This window comes from Metopolophium dirhodum, chromosome 3, assembly GCF_019925205.1.
Source record: "Metopolophium dirhodum isolate CAU chromosome 3, ASM1992520v1, whole genome shotgun sequence".
NCBI classification, from domain to species: Eukaryota; Metazoa; Arthropoda; class Insecta; order Hemiptera; family Aphididae; genus Metopolophium; species Metopolophium dirhodum.
Window position 1 is genome coordinate 41,689,555 of NC_083562.1, and position 21,221 is coordinate 41,710,775.

A 21,221-nucleotide genomic window follows, 5' to 3' on the forward strand; every position below is an offset into this window, starting at 1 on the left:
CTAACCTAACCTAACCTAACCAACTAACCTAACTAAACCTAACCTAACCTAACCTAACCTAACCTAACCTAACCTAACCTAACCTAACCTAACCTAACCTAACCTAACCTAACCTAACCTAACCTAACCTAACCTAACCTAACCTAACCTAACCTAACCTAACCTAACCTAACCTAACCTAACCTAACCTAACCTAACCTAACCTAACCTAACCTAACCTAACCTAACCTAACCTAACCTAACCTAACCTAACCTAACCTAACCTAACCTAACCTAACCTAACCTAACCTAACCTAACCTAACCTAACCTAACCTAACCTAACCTAACCTAACCTAACCTAACCTAACCTAACCTAACCTAACCTAACCTAACCTAACCTAACCTAACCTAACCTAACCTAACCTAACCTAACCTAACCTAACCTAACCTAACCTAACCTAACCTTTTTTTTTTTTTTTTTTTTTTTTTTTACAGGTTGAACCGAACACTGAGGGTGGTACTGACGCGAGTCATTTCACCCCTCGGTGCCCATCGTTTATTTAATAAAATACTTAATCTTAATACAATTTACATAATTATTATTTACAGGCAATAGAGGGCCTCTAACCCTCAAGGTGTGGCCTTCGGCCCACAGATAGATATCTTAACTACGGTTGGTTAATTAGTGCTTGACGGCGCCTCTCTTCAGCTTCCTTCATTGATAGTACTTGGGTGGCGAAGTTTCTGACCGCGGACCAGTTCTCCTTGGAGCGCAGCATCATTGGGATGATGGTTCGCGGGCTCACATCACATCCTAGGAATATGGCGAGATCGCGTCTTCGTGAAGCCCAGGCATCGCAGATGAATAGAGTGTGATTGGCGTCGTCACATGCGTCGCCACAGAACCAGCACTCAGGGGACTCTAACTTGCCAAATCGGTGCAAGTATTGAGCGAAACAGCCGTGACCAGTGAGGGCCTGGGTAAGATGAAAGTCTACGTTGCCGAATTTCCTCATCACCCAAGGCCTGATGTCGGGGATCAGCTGAAACGTCCACCTACCATTGGAGCAAGTGGCCCAGCGAGATTGCCAGTCAGAGAGCAACGTTTCTCGGATAGTGCTGGGTAGGACGCCAGACTGTCTTCCATTGAAGAGATCGCGGCGCTCGGCTGCGAGTAGGTCGATCGGAGGGGTATCAGCGAGGAGTAGGACCGCGTCTCTCGATACGGTGCAGTACGCTGAGACCACCCTCAGCGCAATCCTGCGTTGGCATTTGGCCAGTTCTTCGATACCAGTATTGGACATCCTTCCAGACCATACCGGGGCGCCGTACAATAAAATTGAGTGAACAACCCCTGCTAGGAGTCTTCGCTTTCTTGGAGTAGCAGCGCTTATGTTGGGAAGAATCCTTGACAAATTTGACGCCACCTTGCTTGCTTTGGCGGCCACGCTGGCCGCGTGCGTGGTGAAATTGAGTCGCTGGTCAATGTGGAGGCCCAAGTATTTGACGCTATTCACCGCTCTAATCTGAACACCGTCGATGGTAATTCGGAGGTCATTGTGCGTCCTTGTGTTGGTGATCACGATTGCCTCGGATTTCTGGATTGCCAAATCAAGACCCATCACTTTCATCCATCTGACGACAGTGTCAGCTCCTTCAGAGAGAAGTCGTTCCAATACACAGATGTCCTTGTCTTTGGCGATGAGAGCCACATCGTCCGCGTATGCTAGAAATTCGACCCCTGAGGGGAGAGGCTCACGCAATAGGCCATCGTACATGATGTTCCACAGGGTAGGGCCAAGGACGGAGCCCTGCGGAACACCACTGGTGACGGCTGTGACAGATTCTGTGCCATTTGCTGTCGAAGTTAGGTAGCGGTCATGGAAGTAGCTGTGCAGAATGCGTAAGATGGGAGTAGAAATGCCCTTGTCTTCGCAGGCGAACAGAATCTTCTCCCAGGAGGCTGAATTAAAGGCATTTCTAACGTCGAATGTCAGAATGCCAATCTTCTGACCCGCTGAGGTCTCCACACAGGATAAGAGTTTTTGGATAGCGGCTATGGTGGACCGGCCTTTCCGGAAACCAAATTGACAGTCCGCAAGGTCATCGCCTCGAGCCAGCTCCTCAGTTATGCGGTTTTCTACCATTTTCTCAAATAGCTTGCCTGCAGTGTCAAGAAGACACAACGGGCGATAGGACGAGGGTACGTCTAAAGGCTTGTCACCTTTCCTGAGAAGAACAAGTCTGGCCTTTTTCCACGCAGTAGGGAATCGGCCCTGCAGGAGGCACTCGTTTGCAATGTGAAGGAAAGGTGCGGGTTGTTTGTTGATGAGAATTTTGAGAATTTCGCTCGTCACTCCGTCTGGACCAGGGGCAGTACCGCTCTTTAGTTTTTTACACGCTGATTTCAGCTCCTCTAGGTCGATCTTCCGTGCAGGGGTCGACAATGATGGGCAAAAGGTGTTCAGGTGATTAATCTGATGTGACGGAAAGAGGTGCTGGATTATAGCTGGGAGCCTTCCTGGGAGATTAAGCCCGGGGATGGGAGTCCTTACATTCATTCTTCCCATTACAATCTTGTAGGGCTTTCCCCATGGGTCCCGTTCGACGTCGTCACATAGTTGTCTCCAGGCTTGATCTTTGGCGTTTCTGATTGCTTTAACGAGGGCCAGTTTCGCGGATTTTGCAGCAAGCTCTTCATCAGTGCAGGCGGCAGCACCAAGGCGTCGGCGCTTGCGCTGGAAAACACGACGCAGATGGTTTGCGGTCTTGCGCAACGCGCTTAGGCTCGGGGACCACCAGTGTACGCTCCTCCTTTTACCTTTATTGTCTGCCAAGGGTAGGCCACAAACGGCGTAGAGCGCCGAGTTCAGATTGATAGCCATTTCATCCACGTCAGTACTGTTGCTGAAGTGTAGTAGTTGACCGGTCGAGAGAAAGGACGCCAGAGCGGGTGCGTGGAGTCTCCGAGAGTATGTCGCGTTGACTGGCTTAATGGGCGCGGACAAGAGAGTGAACTGGATGTAGCTGTGATCGCTTAAGGTCACCGTGTCTAAGACAGACCAATTAGATATTCTGGAAGCCACACGGGGGGAGGCCAGAGTGATGTCGATCACCGAGGAGCCAGACGCCCTCTGGAAAGTGGGGGTCGTGCCAGTGTTGCATATAATGAGGCCTAGGGACTGGATGAGGTCCATCAGTGCATCACCTTTCTTGTTATTGGAGCAGCTGCCCCAGGCGGAATGGTGCGCGTTGAAGTCTCCACAAATAAGAGAGTCTCCGCTGTGACTTCTAATGCTGTGCTCAAGGTTGCTGAGAAACGCAGAGTATTGGGCGAGGTTGGGGTCAGACCTGGGGGACCAATAACAAGAATAGATGCGGAGGGTACCAGCCTGGATCCACGTGAACCCTGGTTCAGTAGGGCCGACTATGTCCACTGGGAGACCACGGAGGCATGCTATAGCCGCTTTACCGTGAGCGTCGTAGTACCATGCGTCGACCTTCGTTGGGCAGGGCTCGCTGACGATGAGGAGATCGACGTTGGACTCTGCAGCCTGCTGTAACGCCAGCGCTTGAGCTGCCTTGCAGCAGTTGAGATTGATCTGTAGGAAGGTACTCATGATAACTGGTCAGGACGCACCTCGCAGCCCCGAGCGTTTGTACCAGATGGGGTGATTGATTCACTCTTGCTGTTTGTGTCCGTGGCTGACGTAGATTCGTCAGCAGGGGAGGGACAGACTGCTACAAGATGCCCGGATTCTTTGCAGCGAAAGCAGCGACGTTTCTCTGCACCTGTGCATGCACTGGCTGAGTGCCCTTTCTCTTTGCACTTGTTGCATGCTAGGGCTCTGTCGTCCAACTGTCTGATTCTGCAGACTGCCCAACCAATTTTAATTTTCCTAGCCTCCGCGAGCTTGAGACCAGCCCTAATTGGGACCCTGACAACTGCCGATCTGATTCCACTTTTGCCCTGGCGGATATTGACAGAGTTCATGCCTTGCAGTTCAGGATCAAAACTTGCTAGAGCAGCCCGGAGTTCTGGGTCTTCAACCGAGTCTTCTATCCCGACTATGAGAAGCGCAACACTTGGAGCAGGGCGTCTGATGCCAATGTTTCCACCGAGTCTAGTCCGCAGGGCCGTAGCGAGGTTGTCCGCTTGATCCTTTCCAGGGATCTCCAGGATGACGTTACCCGACTTGGCCCTTCTTGTCGTGATGTCAGACGACGAAATATTTTCTTCGACAACCACTGCCTTGACCGAGCGGATCATGTCCGCATATGATGTTGAGCCGGTGGGTTTCTCAATTATGACGGCTTGATTTTTAGGAACTCTGATGCGTTTCCGAGCGTTTGGAAGGTTGGAAACTTCAGGCTTCGGTCTCCTAGTTTTCCGAGATACCAAGGTAAAGCCGTCCTCCGGATCTGTCGGCGAGAATTCCGTGTCTTGGGTGCATTGCGACGCAGTTGCAACGTAGCCCAGTGCGTCGGTGCATTCGGTGTCGACGACTTTAGGTGGCCCAAGCCGGTTAGTGCCACTCTGGCTCTTATCATTTTTATTTACTGGCTTCTTTTTATTCGAGGTAGTGATGCTCTGCTTTTCAGTTACCCGAGCATTACCCGAGCCTTTTCTCGCGGCTGATCGGCTGCTGGCAATCTCCTGCCGGCTTTGGAGTTTGTCGATTTGCTCTTGCTGCTCGGTTACTCTGGCATCAGTCCTGGCTATTATCACCTTGACTTCGGCGATGGCACTGAGTATAGCCGAGCTTTGGACATCAGTGCTGCCCGAAGTTTGAGAACCTACGTCCTTTGATATCCTCTCAGTTTGTGCAGCCGTGTCCATCTTGCCGGCTTTGGGCGTCTGCTCGCTCTTTGGGACGCGCTGGGTCAGGGTGTTGAAGGCCTTAATAACGTTTTCGCGACTACCCTTGAGGCCCGCGATAACATTCAGCAAATCGTCAATTGCAGTTTTGACGTCCGGGCTCCTCGTCTTGATCGACCACGCCTCCAGAGCCGACGCCTTCTGGACTAACAGCTTGTAGCCACCATCCTGTGTGGCGATACACTTACGGAGATGGATTACCGCGCTTTGAAGCGTGTCTCCATCTGAACCAGCTACGCCGCTGTCTCTTCTAGCTGCGGGTGGAGTTGCAGTCTCCGACTCGGATTTTCGTCCAGAGGTAGAGTCCTGCCTCGCAGCGCTACCAACGGACACAGTGCCAGCACCAGCTGGGGAAGCCTGCCTCAGATCTTCCACATTTCTTCCCAAATCTGCGTTTTGCATTACTTTTGCGGTTTGGCTCCCGCTCATCATTTGGCCAGTTGATGAACCTGGGTTCTTTATGTTCAAATCCATATAGTTCCCACGAGTGGGCATGAAGGTTGCGTCGCCCCGTAGCAGAGCAGCGTACCACGGGGAAGGCTAGATACTGTGGGGGGCGCCAGGTGCCCCACAGGGTCCTCGTGGACACGTTCCTACTTCCGTGCCAAGAGACCCCCATGACGAGTTGGGGGTTGAAGGGTTTTCTGTCAGGGTTGTCCTTCCCTTAGGGCATTTGCTGCGAGCGAGCAGGCTGCCTCCGACCTTGCCACCCCATCCAGCTAAGGACAGGGTGACTCAGAGTTTTTAAGTAGTGGACTCCTTACACTAGGGCTTTGCTAAGTGCTAGCAGGCTACCTCCGACCTGCCACCCACAGCCATCCAAGGCCAGGGGGGGCTCTTTTGCTCCGGCCCCAACCAGTTAAGGTCAGGGCCGGGTATGGAACCGCTTAGTAGGACCTAACTAAAGGCCCGCAAGCTCCCCCACCACGACAAGGTGGGTCCCGTCGGGGGAGAACCTAACCTAACCTAACCTAACCTAACCTAACCTAACCTAACCTAACCTAACCTAACCTTTTTTTTTTTTTTTTTTTTTTTTTTACAGGTTGAACCGAACACTGAGGGTGGTACTGACGCGAGTCATTTCACCCCTCGGTGCCCATCGTTTATTTAATAAAATACTTAATCTTAATACAATTTACATAATTATTATTTACAGGCAATAGAGGGCCTCTAACCCTCAAGGTGTGGCCTTCGGCCCACAGATAGATATCTTAACTACGGTTGGTTAATTAGTGCTTGACGGCGCCTCTCTTCAGCTTCCTTCATTGATAGTACTTGGGTGGCGAAATTTCTGACCGCGGACCAGTTCTCCTTGGAGCGCAGCATCATTGGGATGATGGTTCGCGGGCTCACATCACATCCTAGGAATATGGCGAGATCGCGTCTTCGTGAAGCCCAGGCATCGCAGATGAATAGAGTGTGATTGGCGTCGTCACATGCGTCGCCACAGAACCAGCACTCAGGGGACTCTAACTTGCCAAATCGGTGCAAGTATTGAGCGAAACAGCCGTGACCAGTGAGGGCCTGGGTAAGATGAAAGTCTACGTTGCCGAATTTCCTCATCACCCAAGGCCTGATGTCGGGGATCAGCTGAAACGTCCACCTACCATTGGAGCAAGTGGCCCAGCGAGATTGCCAGTCAGAGAGCAACGTTTCTCGGATAGTGCTGGGTAGGACGCCAGACTGTCTTCCATTGAAGAGATCGCGGCGCTCGGCTGCGAGTAGGTCGATCGGAGGGGTATCAGCGAGGAGTAGGACCGCGTCTCTCGATACGGTGCAGTACGCTGAGACCACCCTCAGCGCAATCCTGCGTTGGCATTTGGCCAGTTCTTCGATACCAGTATTGGACATCCTTCCAGACCATACCGGGGCGCCGTACAATAAAATTGAGTGAACAACCCCTGCTAGGAGTCTTCGCTTTCTTGGAGTAGCAGCGCTTATGTTGGGAGGAATCCTTGACAAATTTGACGCCACCTTGCTTGCTTTGGCGGCCACGCTGGCCGCGTGCGTGGTGAAATTGAGTCGCTGGTCAATGTGGAGGCCCAAGTATTTGACGCTATTCACCGCTCTAATCTGAACACCGTCGATGGTAATTCGGAGGTCATTGTGCGTCCTTGTGTTGGTGATCACGATTGCCTCGGATTTCTGGATTGCCAAATCAAGACCCATCACTTTCATCCATCTGACGACAGTGTCAGCTCCTTCAGAGAGAAGTCGTTCCAATACACAGATGTCCTTGTCTTTGGCGATGAGAGCCACATCGTCCGCGTATGCTAGAAATTCGACCCCTGAGGGGAGAGGCTCACGCAATAGGCCATCGTACATGATGTTCCACAGGGTAGGGCCAAGGACGGAGCCCTGCGGAACACCACTGGTGACGGCTGTGACAGATTCTGTGCCATTTGCTGTCGAAGTTAGGTAGCGGTCATGGAAGTAGCTGTGCAGAATGCGTAAGATGGGAGTAGAAATGCCCTTGTCTTCGCAGGCGAACAGAATCTTCTCCCAGGAGGCTGAATTAAAGGCATTTCTAACGTCGAATGTCAGAATGCCAATCTTCTGACCCGCTGAGGTCTCCACACAGGATAAGAGTTTTTGGATAGCGGCTATGGTGGACCGGCCTTTCCGGAAACCAAATTGACAGTCCGCTAGGTCATCGCCTCGAGCCAGCTCCTCAGTTATGCGGTTTTCTACCATTTTCTCAAATAGCTTGCCTGCAGTGTCAAGAAGACACAACGGGCGATAGGACGAGGGTACGTCTAAAGGCTTGTCACCTTTCCTGAGAAGAACAAGTCTGGCCTTTTTCCACGCAGTAGGGAATCGGCCCTGCAGGAGGCACTCGTTTGCAATGTGAAGGAAAGGTGCGGGTTGTTTGTTGATGAGAATTTTGAGAATTTCGCTCGTCACTCCGTCTGGACCAGGGGCAGTACCGCTCTTTAGTTTTTTACACGCTGATTTCAGCTCCTCTAGGTCGATCTTCCGTGCAGGGGTCGACAATGATGGGCAAAAGGTGTTCAGGTGATTAATCTGATGTGACGGAAAGAGGTGCTGGATTATAGCTGGGAGCCTTCCTGGGAGATTAAGCCCGGGGATGGGAGTCCTTACATTCATTCTTCCCATTACAATCTTGTAGGGCTTTCCCCATGGGTCCCGTTCGACGTCGTCACATAGTTGTCTCCAGGCTTGATCTTTGGCGTTTCTGATTGCTTTAACGAGGGCCAGTTTCGCGGATTTTGCAGCAAGCTCTTCATCAGTGCAGGCGGCAGCACCAAGGCGTCGGCGCTTGCGCTGGAAAACACGACGCAGATGGTTTGCGGTCTTGCGCAACGCGCTTAGGCTCGGGGACCACCAGTGTACGCTCCTCCTTTTACCTTTATTGTCTGCCAAGGGTAGGCCACAAACGGCGTAGAGCGCCGAGTTCAGATTGATAGCCATTTCATCCACGTCAGTACTGTTGCTGAAGTGTAGTAGTTGACCGGTCGAGAGAAAGGACGCCAGAGCGGGTGCGTGGAGTCTCCGAGAGTATGTCGCGTTGACTGGCTTAATGGGCGCGGACAAGAGAGTGAACTGGATGTAGCTGTGATCGCTTAAGGTCACCGTGTCTAAGACAGACCAATTAGATATTCTGGAAGCCACACGGGGGGAGGCCAGAGTGATGTCGATCACCGAGGAGCCAGACGCCCTCTGGAAAGTGGGGGTCGTGCCAGTGTTGCATATAATGAGGCCTAGGGACTGGATGAGGTCCATCAGTGCATCACCTTTCTTGTTATTGGAGCAGCTGCCCCAGGCGGAATGGTGCGCGTTGAAGTCTCCACAAATAAGAGAGTCTCCGCTGTGACTTCTAATGCTGTGCTCAAGGTTGCTGAGAAACGCAGAGTATTGGGCGAGGTTGGGGTCAGACCTGGGGGACCAATAACAAGAATAGATGCGGAGGGTACCAGCCTGGATCCACGTGAACCCTGGTTCAGTAGGGCCGACTATGTCCACTGGGAGACCACGGAGGCATGCTATAGCCGCTTTACCGTGAGCGTCGTAGTACCATGCGTCGACCTTCGTTGGGCAGGGCTCGCTGACGATGAGGAGATCGACGTTGGACTCTGCAGCCTGCTGTAACGCCAGCGCTTGAGCTGCCTTGCAGCAGTTGAGATTGATCTGTAGGAAGGTACTCATGATAACTGGTCAGGACGCACCTCGCAGCCCCGAGCGTTTGTACCAGATGGGGTGATTGATTCACTCTTGCTGTTTGTGTCCGTGGCTGACGTAGATTCGTCAGCAGGGGAGGGACAGACTGCTACAAGATGCCCGGATTCTTTGCAGCGAAAGCAGCGACGTTTCTCTGCACCTGTGCATGCACTGGCTGAGTGCCAACCTAACCTAACCTAACCTAACCTAACCTTTTTTTTTTTTTTTTTTTTTACAGGTTGAACCGAACACTGAGGGTGGTACTGACGCGAGTCATTTCACCCCTCGGTGCCCATCGTTTATTTAATAAAATACTTAATCTTAATACAATTTACATAATTATTATTTACAGGCAATAGAGGGCCTCTAACCCTCAAGGTGTGGCCTTCGGCCCACAGATAGATATCTTAACTACGGTTGGTTAATTAGTGCTTGACGGCGCCTCTCTTCAGCTTCCTTCATTGATAGTACTTGGGTGGCGAAATTTCTGACCGCGGACCAGTTCTCCTTGGAGCGCAGCATCATTGGGATGATGGTTCGCGGGCTCACATCACATCCTAGGAATATGGCGAGATCGCGTCTTCGTGAAGCCCAGGCATCGCAGATGAATAGAGTGTGATTGGCGTCGTCACATGCGTCGCCACAGAACCAGCACTCAGGGGACTCTAACTTGCCAAATCGGTGCAAGTATTGAGCGAAACAGCCGTGACCAGTGAGGGCCTGGGTAAGATGAAAGTCTACGTTGCCGAATTTCCTCATCACCCAAGGCCTGATGTCGGGGATCAGCTGAAACGTCCACCTACCATTGGAGCAAGTGGCCCAGCGAGATTGCCAGTCAGAGAGCAACGTTTCTCGGATAGTGCTGGGTAGGACGCCAGACTGTCTTCCATTGAAGAGATCGCGGCGCTCGGCTGCGAGTAGGTCGATCGGAGGGGTATCAGCGAGGAGTAGGACCGCGTCTCTCGATACGGTGCAGTACGCTGAGACCACCCTCAGCGCAATCCTGCGTTGGCATTTGGCCAGTTCTTCGATACCAGTATTGGACATCCTTCCAGACCATACCGGGGCGCCGTACAATAAAATTGAGTGAACAACCCCTGCTAGGAGTCTTCGCTTTCTTGGAGTAGCAGCGCTTATGTTGGGAAGAATCCTTGACAAATTTGACGCCACCTTGCTTGCTTTGGCGGCCACGCTGGCCGCGTGCGTGGTGAAATTGAGTCGCTGGTCAATGTGGAGGCCCAAGTATTTGACGCTATTCACCGCTCTAATCTGAACACCGTCGATGGTAATTCGGAGGTCATTGTGCGTCCTTGTGTTGGTGATCACGATTGCCTCGGATTTCTGGATTGCCAAATCAAGACCCATCACTTTCATCCATCTGACGACAGTGTCAGCTCCTTCAGAGAGAAGTCGTTCCAATACACAGATGTCCTTGTCTTTGGCGATGAGAGCCACATCGTCCGCGTATGCTAGAAATTCGACCCCTGAGGGGAGAGGCTCACGCAATAGGCCATCGTACATGATGTTCCACAGGGTAGGGCCAAGGACGGAGCCCTGCGGAACACCACTGGTGACGGCTGTGACAGATTCTGTGCCATTTGCTGTCGAAGTTAGGTAGCGGTCATGGAAGTAGCTGTGCAGAATGCGTAAGATGGGAGTAGAAATGCCCTTGTCTTCGCAGGCGAACAGAATCTTCTCCCAGGAGGCTGAATTAAAGGCATTTCTAACGTCGAATGTCAGAATGCCAATCTTCTGACCCGCTGAGGTCTCCACACAGGATAAGAGTTTTTGGATAGCGGCTATGGTGGACCGGCCTTTCCGGAAACCAAATTGACAGTCCGCTAGGTCATCGCCTCGAGCCAGCTCCTCAGTTATGCGGTTTTCTACCATTTTCTCAAATAGCTTGCCTGCAGTGTCAAGAAGACACAACGGGCGATAGGACGAGGGTACGTCTAAAGGCTTGTCACCTTTCCTGAGAAGAACAAGTCTGGCCTTTTTCCACGCAGTAGGGAATCGGCCCTGCAGGAGGCACTCGTTTGCAATGTGAAGGAAAGGTGCGGGTTGTTTGTTGATGAGAATTTTGAGAATTTCGCTCGTCACTCCGTCTGGACCAGGGGCAGTACCGCTCTTTAGTTTTTTACACGCTGATTTCAGCTCCTCTAGGTCGATCTTCCGTGCAGGGGTCGACAATGATGGGCAAAAGGTGTTCAGGTGATTAATCTGATGTGACGGAAAGAGGTGCTGGATTATAGCTGGGAGCCTTCCTGGGAGATTAAGCCCGGGGATGGGAGTCCTTACATTCATTCTTCCCATTACAATCTTGTAGGGCTTTCCCCATGGGTCCCGTTCGACGTCGTCACATAGTTGTCTCCAGGCTTGATCTTTGGCGTTTCTGATTGCTTTAACGAGGGCCAGTTTCGCGGATTTTGCAGCAAGCTCTTCATCAGTGCAGGCGGCAGCACCAAGGCGTCGGCGCTTGCGCTGGAAAACACGACGCAGATGGTTTGCGGTCTTGCGCAACGCGCTTAGGCTCGGGGACCACCAGTGTACGCTCCTCCTTTTACCTTTATTGTCTGCCAAGGGTAGGCCACAAACGGCGTAGAGCGCCGAGTTCAGATTGATAGCCATTTCATCCACGTCAGTACTGTTGCTGAAGTGTAGTAGTTGACCGGTCGAGAGAAAGGACGCCAGAGCGGGTGCGTGGAGTCTCCGAGAGTATGTCGCGTTGACTGGCTTAATGGGCGCGGACAAGAGAGTGAACTGGATGTAGCTGTGATCGCTTAAGGTCACCGTGTCTAAGACAGACCAATTAGATATTCTGGAAGCCACACGGGGGGAGGCCAGAGTGATGTCGATCACCGAGGAGCCAGACGCCCTCTGGAAAGTGGGGGTCGTGCCAGTGTTGCATATAATGAGGCCTAGGGACTGGATGAGGTCCATCAGTGCATCACCTTTCTTGTTATTGGAGCAGCTGCCCCAGGCGGAATGGTGCGCGTTGAAGTCTCCACAAATAAGAGAGTCTCCGCTGTGACTTCTAATGCTGTGCTCAAGGTTGCTGAGAAACGCAGAGTATTGGGCGAGGTTGGGGTCAGACCTGGGGGACCAATAACAAGAATAGATGCGGAGGGTACCAGCCTGGATCCACGTGAACCCTGGTTCAGTAGGGCCGACTATGTCCACTGGGAGACCACGGAGGCATGCTATAGCCGCTTTACCGTGAGCGTCGTAGTACCATGCGTCGACCTTCGTTGGGCAGGGCTCGCTGACGATGAGGAGATCGACGTTGGACTCTGCAGCCTGCTGTAACGCCAGCGCTTGAGCTGCCTTGCAGCAGTTGAGATTGATCTGTAGGAAGGTACTCATGATAACTGGTCAGGACGCACCTCGCAGCCCCGAGCGTTTGTACCAGATGGGGTGATTGATTCACTCTTGCTGTTTGTGTCCGTGGCTGACGTAGATTCGTCAGCAGGGGAGGGACAGACTGCTACAAGATGCCCGGATTCTTTGCAGCGAAAGCAGCGACGTTTCTCTGCACCTGTGCATGCACTGGCTGAGTGCCCTTTCTCTTTGCACTTGTTGCATGCTAGGGCTCTGTCGTCCAACTGTCTGATTCTGCAGACTGCCCAACCAATTTTAATTTTCCTAGCCTCCGCGAGCTTGAGACCAGCCCTAATTGGGACCCTGACAACTGCCGATCTGATTCCACTTTTGCCCTGGCGGATATTGACAGAGTTCATGCCTTGCAGTTCAGGATCAAAACTTGCTAGAGCAGCCCGGAGTTCTGGGTCTTCAACCGAGTCTTCTATCCCGACTATGAGAAGCGCAACACTTGGAGCAGGGCGTCTGATGCCAATGTTTCCACCGAGTCTAGTCCGCAGGGCCGTAGCGAGGTTGTCCGCTTGATCCTTTCCAGGGATCTCCAGGATGACGTTACCCGACTTGGCCCTTCTTGTCGTGATGTCAGACGACGAAATATTTTCTTCGACAACCACTGCCTTGACCGAGCGGATCATGTCCGCATATGATGTTGAGCCGGTGGGTTTCTCAATTATGACGGCTTGATTTTTAGGAACTCTGATGCGTTTCCGAGCGTTTGGAAGGTTGGAAACTTCAGGCTTCGGTCTCCTAGTTTTCCGAGATACCAAGGTAAAGCCGTCCTCCGGATCTGTCGGCGAGAATTCCGTGTCTTGGGTGCATTGCGACGCAGTTGCAACGTAGCCCAGTGCGTCGGTGCATTCGGTGTCGACGACTTTAGGTGGCCCAAGCCGGTTAGTGCCACTCTGGCTCTTATCATTTTTATTTACTGGCTTCTTTTTATTCGAGGTAGTGATGCTCTGCTTTTCAGTTACCCGAGCATTACCCGAGCCTTTTCTCGCGGCTGATCGGCTGCTGGCAATCTCCTGCCGGCTTTGGAGTTTGTCGATTTGCTCTTGCTGCTCGGTTACTCTGGCATCAGTCCTGGCTATTATCACCTTGACTTCGGCGATGGCACTGAGTATAGCCGAGCTTTGGACATCAGTGCTGCCCGAAGTTTGAGAACCTACGTCCTTTGATATCCTCTCAGTTTGTGCAGCCGTGTCCATCTTGCCGGCTTTGGGCGTCTGCTCGCTCTTTGGGACGCGCTGGGTCAGGGTGTTGAAGGCCTTAATAACGTTTTCGCGACTACCCTTGAGGCCCGCGATAACATTCAGCAAATCGTCAATTGCAGTTTTGACGTCCGGGCTCCTCGTCTTGATCGACCACGCCTCCAGAGCCGACGCCTTCTGGACTAACAGCTTGTAGCCACCATCCTGTGTGGCGATACACTTACGGAGATGGATTACCGCGCTTTGAAGCGTGTCTCCATCTGAACCAGCTACGCCGCTGTCTCTTCTAGCTGCGGGTGGAGTTGCAGTCTCCGACTCGGATTTTCGTCCAGAGGTAGAGTCCTGCCTCGCAGCGCTACCAACGGACACAGTGCCAGCACCAGCTGGGGAAGCCTGCCTCAGATCTTCCACATTTCTTCCCAAATCTGCGTTTTGCATTACTTTTGCGGTTTGGCTCCCGCTCATCATTTGGCCAGTTGATGAACCTGGGTTCTTTATGTTCAAATCCATATAGTTCCCACGAGTGGGCATGAAGGTTGCGTCGCCCCGTAGCAGAGCAGCGTACCACGGGGAAGGCTAGATACTGTGGGGGGCGCCAGGTGCCCCACAGGGTCCTCGTGGACACGTTCCTACTTCCGTGCCAAGAGACCCCCATGACGAGTTGGGGGTTGAAGGGTTTTCTGTCAGGGTTGTCCTTCCCTTAGGGCATTTGCTGCGAGCGAGCAGGCTGCCTCCGACCTTGCCACCCCATCCAGCTAAGGACAGGGTGACTCAGAGTTTTTAAGTAGTGGACTCCTTACACTAGGGCTTTGCTAAGTGCTAGCAGGCTACCTCCGACCTGCCACCCACAGCCATCCAAGGCCAGGGGGGGCTCTTTTGCTCCGGCCCCAACCAGTTAAGGTCAGGGCCGGGTATGGAACCGCTTAGTAGGACCTAACTAAAGGCCCGCAAGCTCCCCCACCACGACAAGGTGGGTCCCGTCGGGGGAGCACCTAACCTAACCTAACCTAACCTAACCTAACCTAACCTAACCTAACCTAACCTAACCTAACCTTTTTTTTTTTTTTTTTTTTTTACAGGTTGAACCGAACACTGAGGGTGGTACTGACGCGAGTCATTTCACCCCTCGGTGCCCATCGTTTATTTAATAAAATACTTAATCTTAATACAATTTACATAATTATTATTTACAGGCAATAGAGGGCCTCTAACCCTCAAGGTGTGGCCTTCGGCCCACAGATAGATATCTTAACTACGGTTGGTTAATTAGTGCTTGACGGCGCCTCTCTTCAGCTTCCTTCATTGATAGTACTTGGGTGGCGAAGTTTCTGACCGCGGACCAGTTCTCCTTGGAGCGCAGCATCATTGGGATGATGGTTCGCGGGCTCACATCACATCCTAGGAATATGGCGAGATCGCGTCTTCGTGAAGCCCAGGCATCGCAGATGAATAGAGTGTGATTGGCGTCGTCACATGCGTCGCCACAGAACCAGCACTCAGGGGACTCTAACTTGCCAAATCGGTGCAAGTATTGAGCGAAACAGCCGTGACCAGTGAGGGCCTGGGTAAGATGAAAGTCTACGTTGCCGAATTTCCTCATCACCCAAGGCCTGATGTCGGGGATCAGCTGAAACGTCCACCTACCATTGGAGCAAGTGGCCCAGCGAGATTGCCAGTCAGAGAGCAACGTTTCTCGGATAGTGCTGGGTAGGACGCCAGACTGTCTTCCATTGAAGAGATCGCGGCGCTCGGCTGCGAGTAGGTCGATCGGAGGGGTATCAGCGAGGAGTAGGACCGCGTCTCTCGATACGGTGCAGTACGCTGAGACCACCCTCAGCGCAATCCTGCGTTGGCATTTGGCCAGTTCTTCGATACCAGTATTGGACATCCTTCCAGACCATACCGGGGCGCCGTACAATAAAATTGAGTGAACAACCCCTGCTAGGAGTCTTCGCTTTCTTGGAGTAGCAGCGCTTATGTTGGGAAGAATCCTTGACAAATTTGACGCCACCTTGCTTGCTTTGGCGGCCACGCTGGCCGCGTGCGTGGTGAAATTGAGTCGCTGGTCAATGTGGAGGCCCAAGTATTTGACGCTATTCACCGCTCTAATCTGAACACCGTCGATGGTAATTCGGAGGTCATTGTGCGTCCTTGTGTTGGTGATCACGATTGCCTCGGATTTCTGGATTGCCAAATCAAGACCCATCACTTTCATCCATCTGACGACAGTGTCAGCTCCTTCAGAGAGAAGTCGTTCCAATACACAGATGTCCTTGTCTTTGGCGATGAGAGCCACATCGTCCGCGTATGCTAGAAATTCGACCCCTGAGGGGAGAGGCTCACGCAATAGGCCATCGTACATGATGTTCCACAGGGTAGGGCCAAGGACGGAGCCCTGCGGAACACCACTGGTGACGGCTGTGACAGATTCTGTGCCATTTGCTGTCGAAGTTAGGTAGCGGTCATGGAAGTAGCTGTGCAGAATGCGTAAGATGGGAGTAGAAATGCCCTTGTCTTCGCAGGCGAACAGAATCTTCTCCCAGGAGGCTGAATTAAAGGCATTTCTAACGTCGAATGTCAGAATGCCAATCTTCTGACCCGCTGAGGTCTCCACACAGGATAAGAGTTTTTGGATAGCGGCTATGGTGGACCGGCCTTTCCGGAAACCAAATTGACAGTCCGCAAGGTCATCGCCTCGAGCCAGCTCCTCAGTTATGCGGTTTTCTACCATTTTCTCAAATAGCTTGCCTGCAGTGTCAAGAAGACACAACGGGCGATAGGACGAGGGTACGTCTAAAGGCTTGTCACCTTTCCTGAGAAGAACAAGTCTGGCCTTTTTCCACGCAGTAGGGAATCGGCCCTGCAGGAGGCACTCGTTTGCAATGTGAAGGAAAGGTGCGGGTTGTTTGTTGATGAGAATTTTGAGAATTTCGCTCGTCACTCCGTCTGGACCAGGGGCAGTACCGCTCTTTAGTTTTTTACACGCTGATTTCAGCTCCTCTAGGTCGATCTTCCGTGCAGGGGTCGACAATGATGGGCAAAAGGTGTTCAGGTGATTAATCTGATGTGACGGAAAGAGGTGCTGGATTATAGCTGGGAGCCTTCCTGGGAGATTAAGCCCGGGGATGGGAGTCCTTACATTCATTCTTCCCATTACAATCTTGTAGGGCTTTCCCCATGGGTCCCGTTCGACGTCGTCACATAGTTGTCTCCAGGCTTGATCTTTGGCGTTTCTGATTGCTTTAACGAGGGCCAGTTTCGCGGATTTTGCAGCAAGCTCTTCATCAGTGCAGGCGGCAGCACCAAGGCGTCGGCGCTTGCGCTGGAAAACACGACGCAGATGGTTTGCGGTCTTGCGCAACGCGCTTAGGCTCGGGGACCACCAGTGTACGCTCCTCCTTTTACCTTTATTGTCTGCCAAGGGTAGGCCACAAACGGCGTAGAGCGCCGAGTTCAGATTGATAGCCATTTCATCCACGTCAGTACTGTTGCTGAAGTGTAGTAGTTGACCGGTCGAGAGAAAGGACGCCAGAGCGGGTGCGTGGAGTCTCCGAGAGTATGTCGCGTTGACTGGCTTAATGGGCGCGGACAAGAGAGTGAACTGGATGTAGCTGTGATCGCTTAAGGTCACCGTGTCTAAGACAGACCAATTAGATATTCTGGAAGCCACACGGGGGGAGGCCAGAGTGATGTCGATCACCGAGGAGCCAGACGCCCTCTGGAAAGTGGGGGTCGTGCCAGTGTTGCATATAATGAGGCCTAGGGACTGGATGAGGTCCATCAGTGCATCACCTTTCTTGTTATTGGAGCAGCTGCCCCAGGCGGAATGGTGCGCGTTGAAGTCTCCACAAATAAGAGAGTCTCCGCTGTGACTTCTAATGCTGTGCTCAAGGTTGCTGAGAAACGCAGAGTATTGGGCGAGGTTGGGGTCAGACCTGGGGGACCAATAACAAGAATAGATGCGGAGGGTACCAGCCTGGATCCACGTGAACCCTGGTTCAGTAGGGCCGACTATGTCCACTGGGAGACCACGGAGGCATGCTATAGCCGCTTTACCGTGAGCGTCGTAGTACCATGCGTCGACCTTCGTTGGGCAGGGCTCGCTGACGATGAGGAGATCGACGTTGGACTCTGCAGCCTGCTGTAACGCCAGCGCTTGAGCTGCCTTGCAGCAGTTGAGATTGATCTGTAGGAAGGTACTCATGATAACTGGTCAGGACGCACCTCGCAGCCCCGAGCGTTTGTACCAGATGGGGTGATTGATTCACTCTTGCTGTTTGTGTCCGTGGCTGACGTAGATTCGTCAGCAGGGGAGGGACAGACTGCTACAAGATGCCCGGATTCTTTGCAGCGAAAGCAGCGACGTTTCTCTGCACCTGTGCATGCACTGGCTGAGTGCCCTTTCTCTTTGCACTTGTTGCATGCTAGGGCTCTGTCGTCCAACTGTCTGATTCTGCAGACTGCCCAACCAATTTTAATTTTCCTAGCCTCCGCGAGCTTGAGACCAGCCCTAATTGGGACCCTGACAACTGCCGATCTGATTCCACTTTTGCCCTGGCGGATATTGACAGAGTTCATGCCTTGCAGTTCAGGATCAAAACTTGCTAGAGCAGCCCGGAGTTCTGGGTCTTCAACCGAGTCTTCTATCCCGACTATGAGAAGCGCAACACTTGGAGCAGGGCGTCTGATGCCAATGTTTCCACCGAGTCTAGTCCGCAGGGCCGTAGCGAGGTTGTCCGCTTGATCCTTTCCAGGGATCTCCAGGATGACGTTACCCGACTTGGCCCTTCTTGTCGTGATGTCAGACGACGAAATATTTTCTTCGACAACCACTGCCTTGACCGAGCGGATCATGTCCGCATATGATGTTGAGCCGGTGGGTTTCTCAATTATGACGGCTTGATTTTTAGGAACTCTGATGCGTTTCCGAGCGTTTGGAAGGTTGGAAACTTCAGGCTTCGGTCTCCTAGTTTTCCGAGATACCAAGGTAAAGCCGTCCTCCGGATCTGTCGGCGAGAATTCCGTGTCTTGGGTGCATTGCGACGCAGTTGCAACGTAGCCCAGTGCGTCGGTGCATTCGGTGTCGACGACTTTAGGTGGCCCAAGCCGGTTAGTGCCACTCTGGCTCTTATCATTTTTATTTACTGGCTTCTTTTTATTCGAGGTAGTGATGCTCTGCTTTTCAGTTACCCGAGCATTACCCGAGCCTTTTCTCGCGGCTGATCGGCTGCTGGCAATCTCCTGCCGGCTTTGGAGTTTGTCGATTTGCTCTTGCTGCTCGGTTACTCTGGCATCAGTCCTGGCTATTATCACCTTGACTTCGGCGATGGCACTGAGTATAGCCGAGCTTTGGACATCAGTGCTGCCCGAAGTTTGAGAACCTACGTCCTTTGATATCCTCTCAGTTTGTGCAGCCGTGTCCATCTTGCCGGCTTTGGGCGTCTGCTCGCTCTTTGGGACGCGCTGGGTCAGGGTGTTGAAGGCCTTAATAACGTTTTCGCGACTACCCTTGAGGCCCGCGATAACATTCAGCAAATCGTCAATTGCAGTTTTGACGTCCGGGCTCCTCGTCTTGATCGACCACGCCTCCAGAGCCGACGCCTTCTGGACTAACAGCTTGTAGCCACCATCCTGTGTGGCGATACACTTACGGAGATGGATTACCGCGCTTTGAAGCGTGTCTCCATCTGAACCAGCTACGCCGCTGTCTCTTCTAGCTGCGGGTGGAGTTGCAGTCTCCGACTCGGATTTTCGTCCAGAGGTAGAGTCCTGCCTCGCAGCGCTACCAACGGACACAGTGCCAGCACCAGCTGGGGAAGCCTGCCTCAGATCTTCCACATTTCTTCCCAAATCTGCGTTTTGCATTACTTTTGCGGTTTGGCTCCCGCTCATCATTTGGCCAGTTGATGAACCTGGGTTCTTTATGTTCAAATCCATATAGTTCCCACGAGTGGGCATGAAGGTTGCGTCGCCCCGTAGCAGAGCAGCGTACCACGGGGAAGGCTAGATACTGTGGGGGGCACCAGGTGCCCCACAGGGTCCTCGTGGACACGTTCCTACTTCCGTGCCAAGAGACCCCCATGACGAGTTGGGGGTTGAAGGGTTTTCTGTCAGGGTTGTCCTTCCCTTAGGGCATTTGCTGCGAGCGAGCAGGCTGCCTCCGACCTTGCCACCCCATCCAGCTAAGGACAGGGTGACTCAGAGTTTTTAAGTAGTGGACTCCTTACACTAGGGCTTTGCTAAGTGCTAGCAGGCTACCTCCGACCTGCCACCCACAGCCATCCAAGGCCAGGGGGGGCTCTTTTGCTCCGGCCCCAACCAGTTAAGGTCAGGGCCGGGTATGGAACCGCTTAGTAGGACCTAACTAAAGGCCCGCAAGCTCCCCCACCACGACAAGGTGGGTCCCGTCGGGGGAGAACCTAACCTAACCTAACCTAACCTAACCTAACCTAACCTAACCTAACCGCTGAACTAACCTAACCTAACCTAACCTAACCTAACCTAACCTAACCTAACCTAACCTATAGCCTCGGTGTGTCCGTTCTGCCCGCATCTCCTGCAGGCGTGTGAGAGGTCGGGTCCGGTGCACTGCCGCGTGCCGTGGCCGTAGCCGTGGCACCGGTAGCACTTGGCCGGCTCCGGTCTGCGCGGGCGGACCCGGCACTGCGTCCAGCCGACTCGGATCGAGGTTAAGCTTCGGCTGATGGCGATGGGCACTGTTGCGGTGGCCATTTGTCGGCTGTCCCTAGTGGCCCACAGACCGGTTATCTTAATCTCCTCGCCGGAGGGAAGATCGTCGCCGAGTATGGCCTTCTGGATGGCTGCAAGGACCTCTTCTTTTGTTGCCACTTCGTCGAGGTCCGTGATCTCGACTTCGGCTGTGTGGCGTAGTCTGGTGACCACGGATCCGGACATGTTTTCCGCCAGCTTGTCACGGATGATAGCAGTAGCTGCGGTGGCCTTGGCCCCCTTGGTCAGTTCAACCAGCAGATCCCCGTTTCGGGTCTTCCTCATCGACGTCACGTGGGTTCCCATGCCCTCAAAGTCGATGTCCGTTTGTCTCACCGCGCGAAGAGTGTCCGCGTAAGTCCGGCCTTCAGGGACCTTGACCAGGACGGCCGCAGATCTCTGCACCGTTTTCCTGGCCGTTTGGGTCCTGGGGGGAATTTTCGTTTTTGCGGTCCTGTCCACTACAGTGAACGGTTCTTCGACTTGTTCCGGGTAGATTGTTTTTGCCTCTCCTGAGGTCGTCGGCTTCTCGGCCGGGGTGGCGTGAGTCGGGGTCCTTACGTCGTTTTTGTTTTTGATTTTGGCGTTCCTGTATCGTTGTCTTTGTTTGGCCGATTTCGTCATCTGCTTTTTTCCGGGGACATGTGGAGTTGGGGGCGGTTGCGGAGTTGGTAGTGCGATTTCAGTGTTGGTCTCGGCATCCACTTTTTTTCGGTTGCAGTTTTGTGATGCGGCGTGCCGTTCTTTAGACAGCTGGAGCAGTGCCCTGCATACCAGGTCAAGGGCTTTGGCAACTTTGTTCAGGCATGGCCCGATTTCATCTTCGTGATGGTATTCTTCGGCGAGTCCTTCAACCAGTTCACACGCG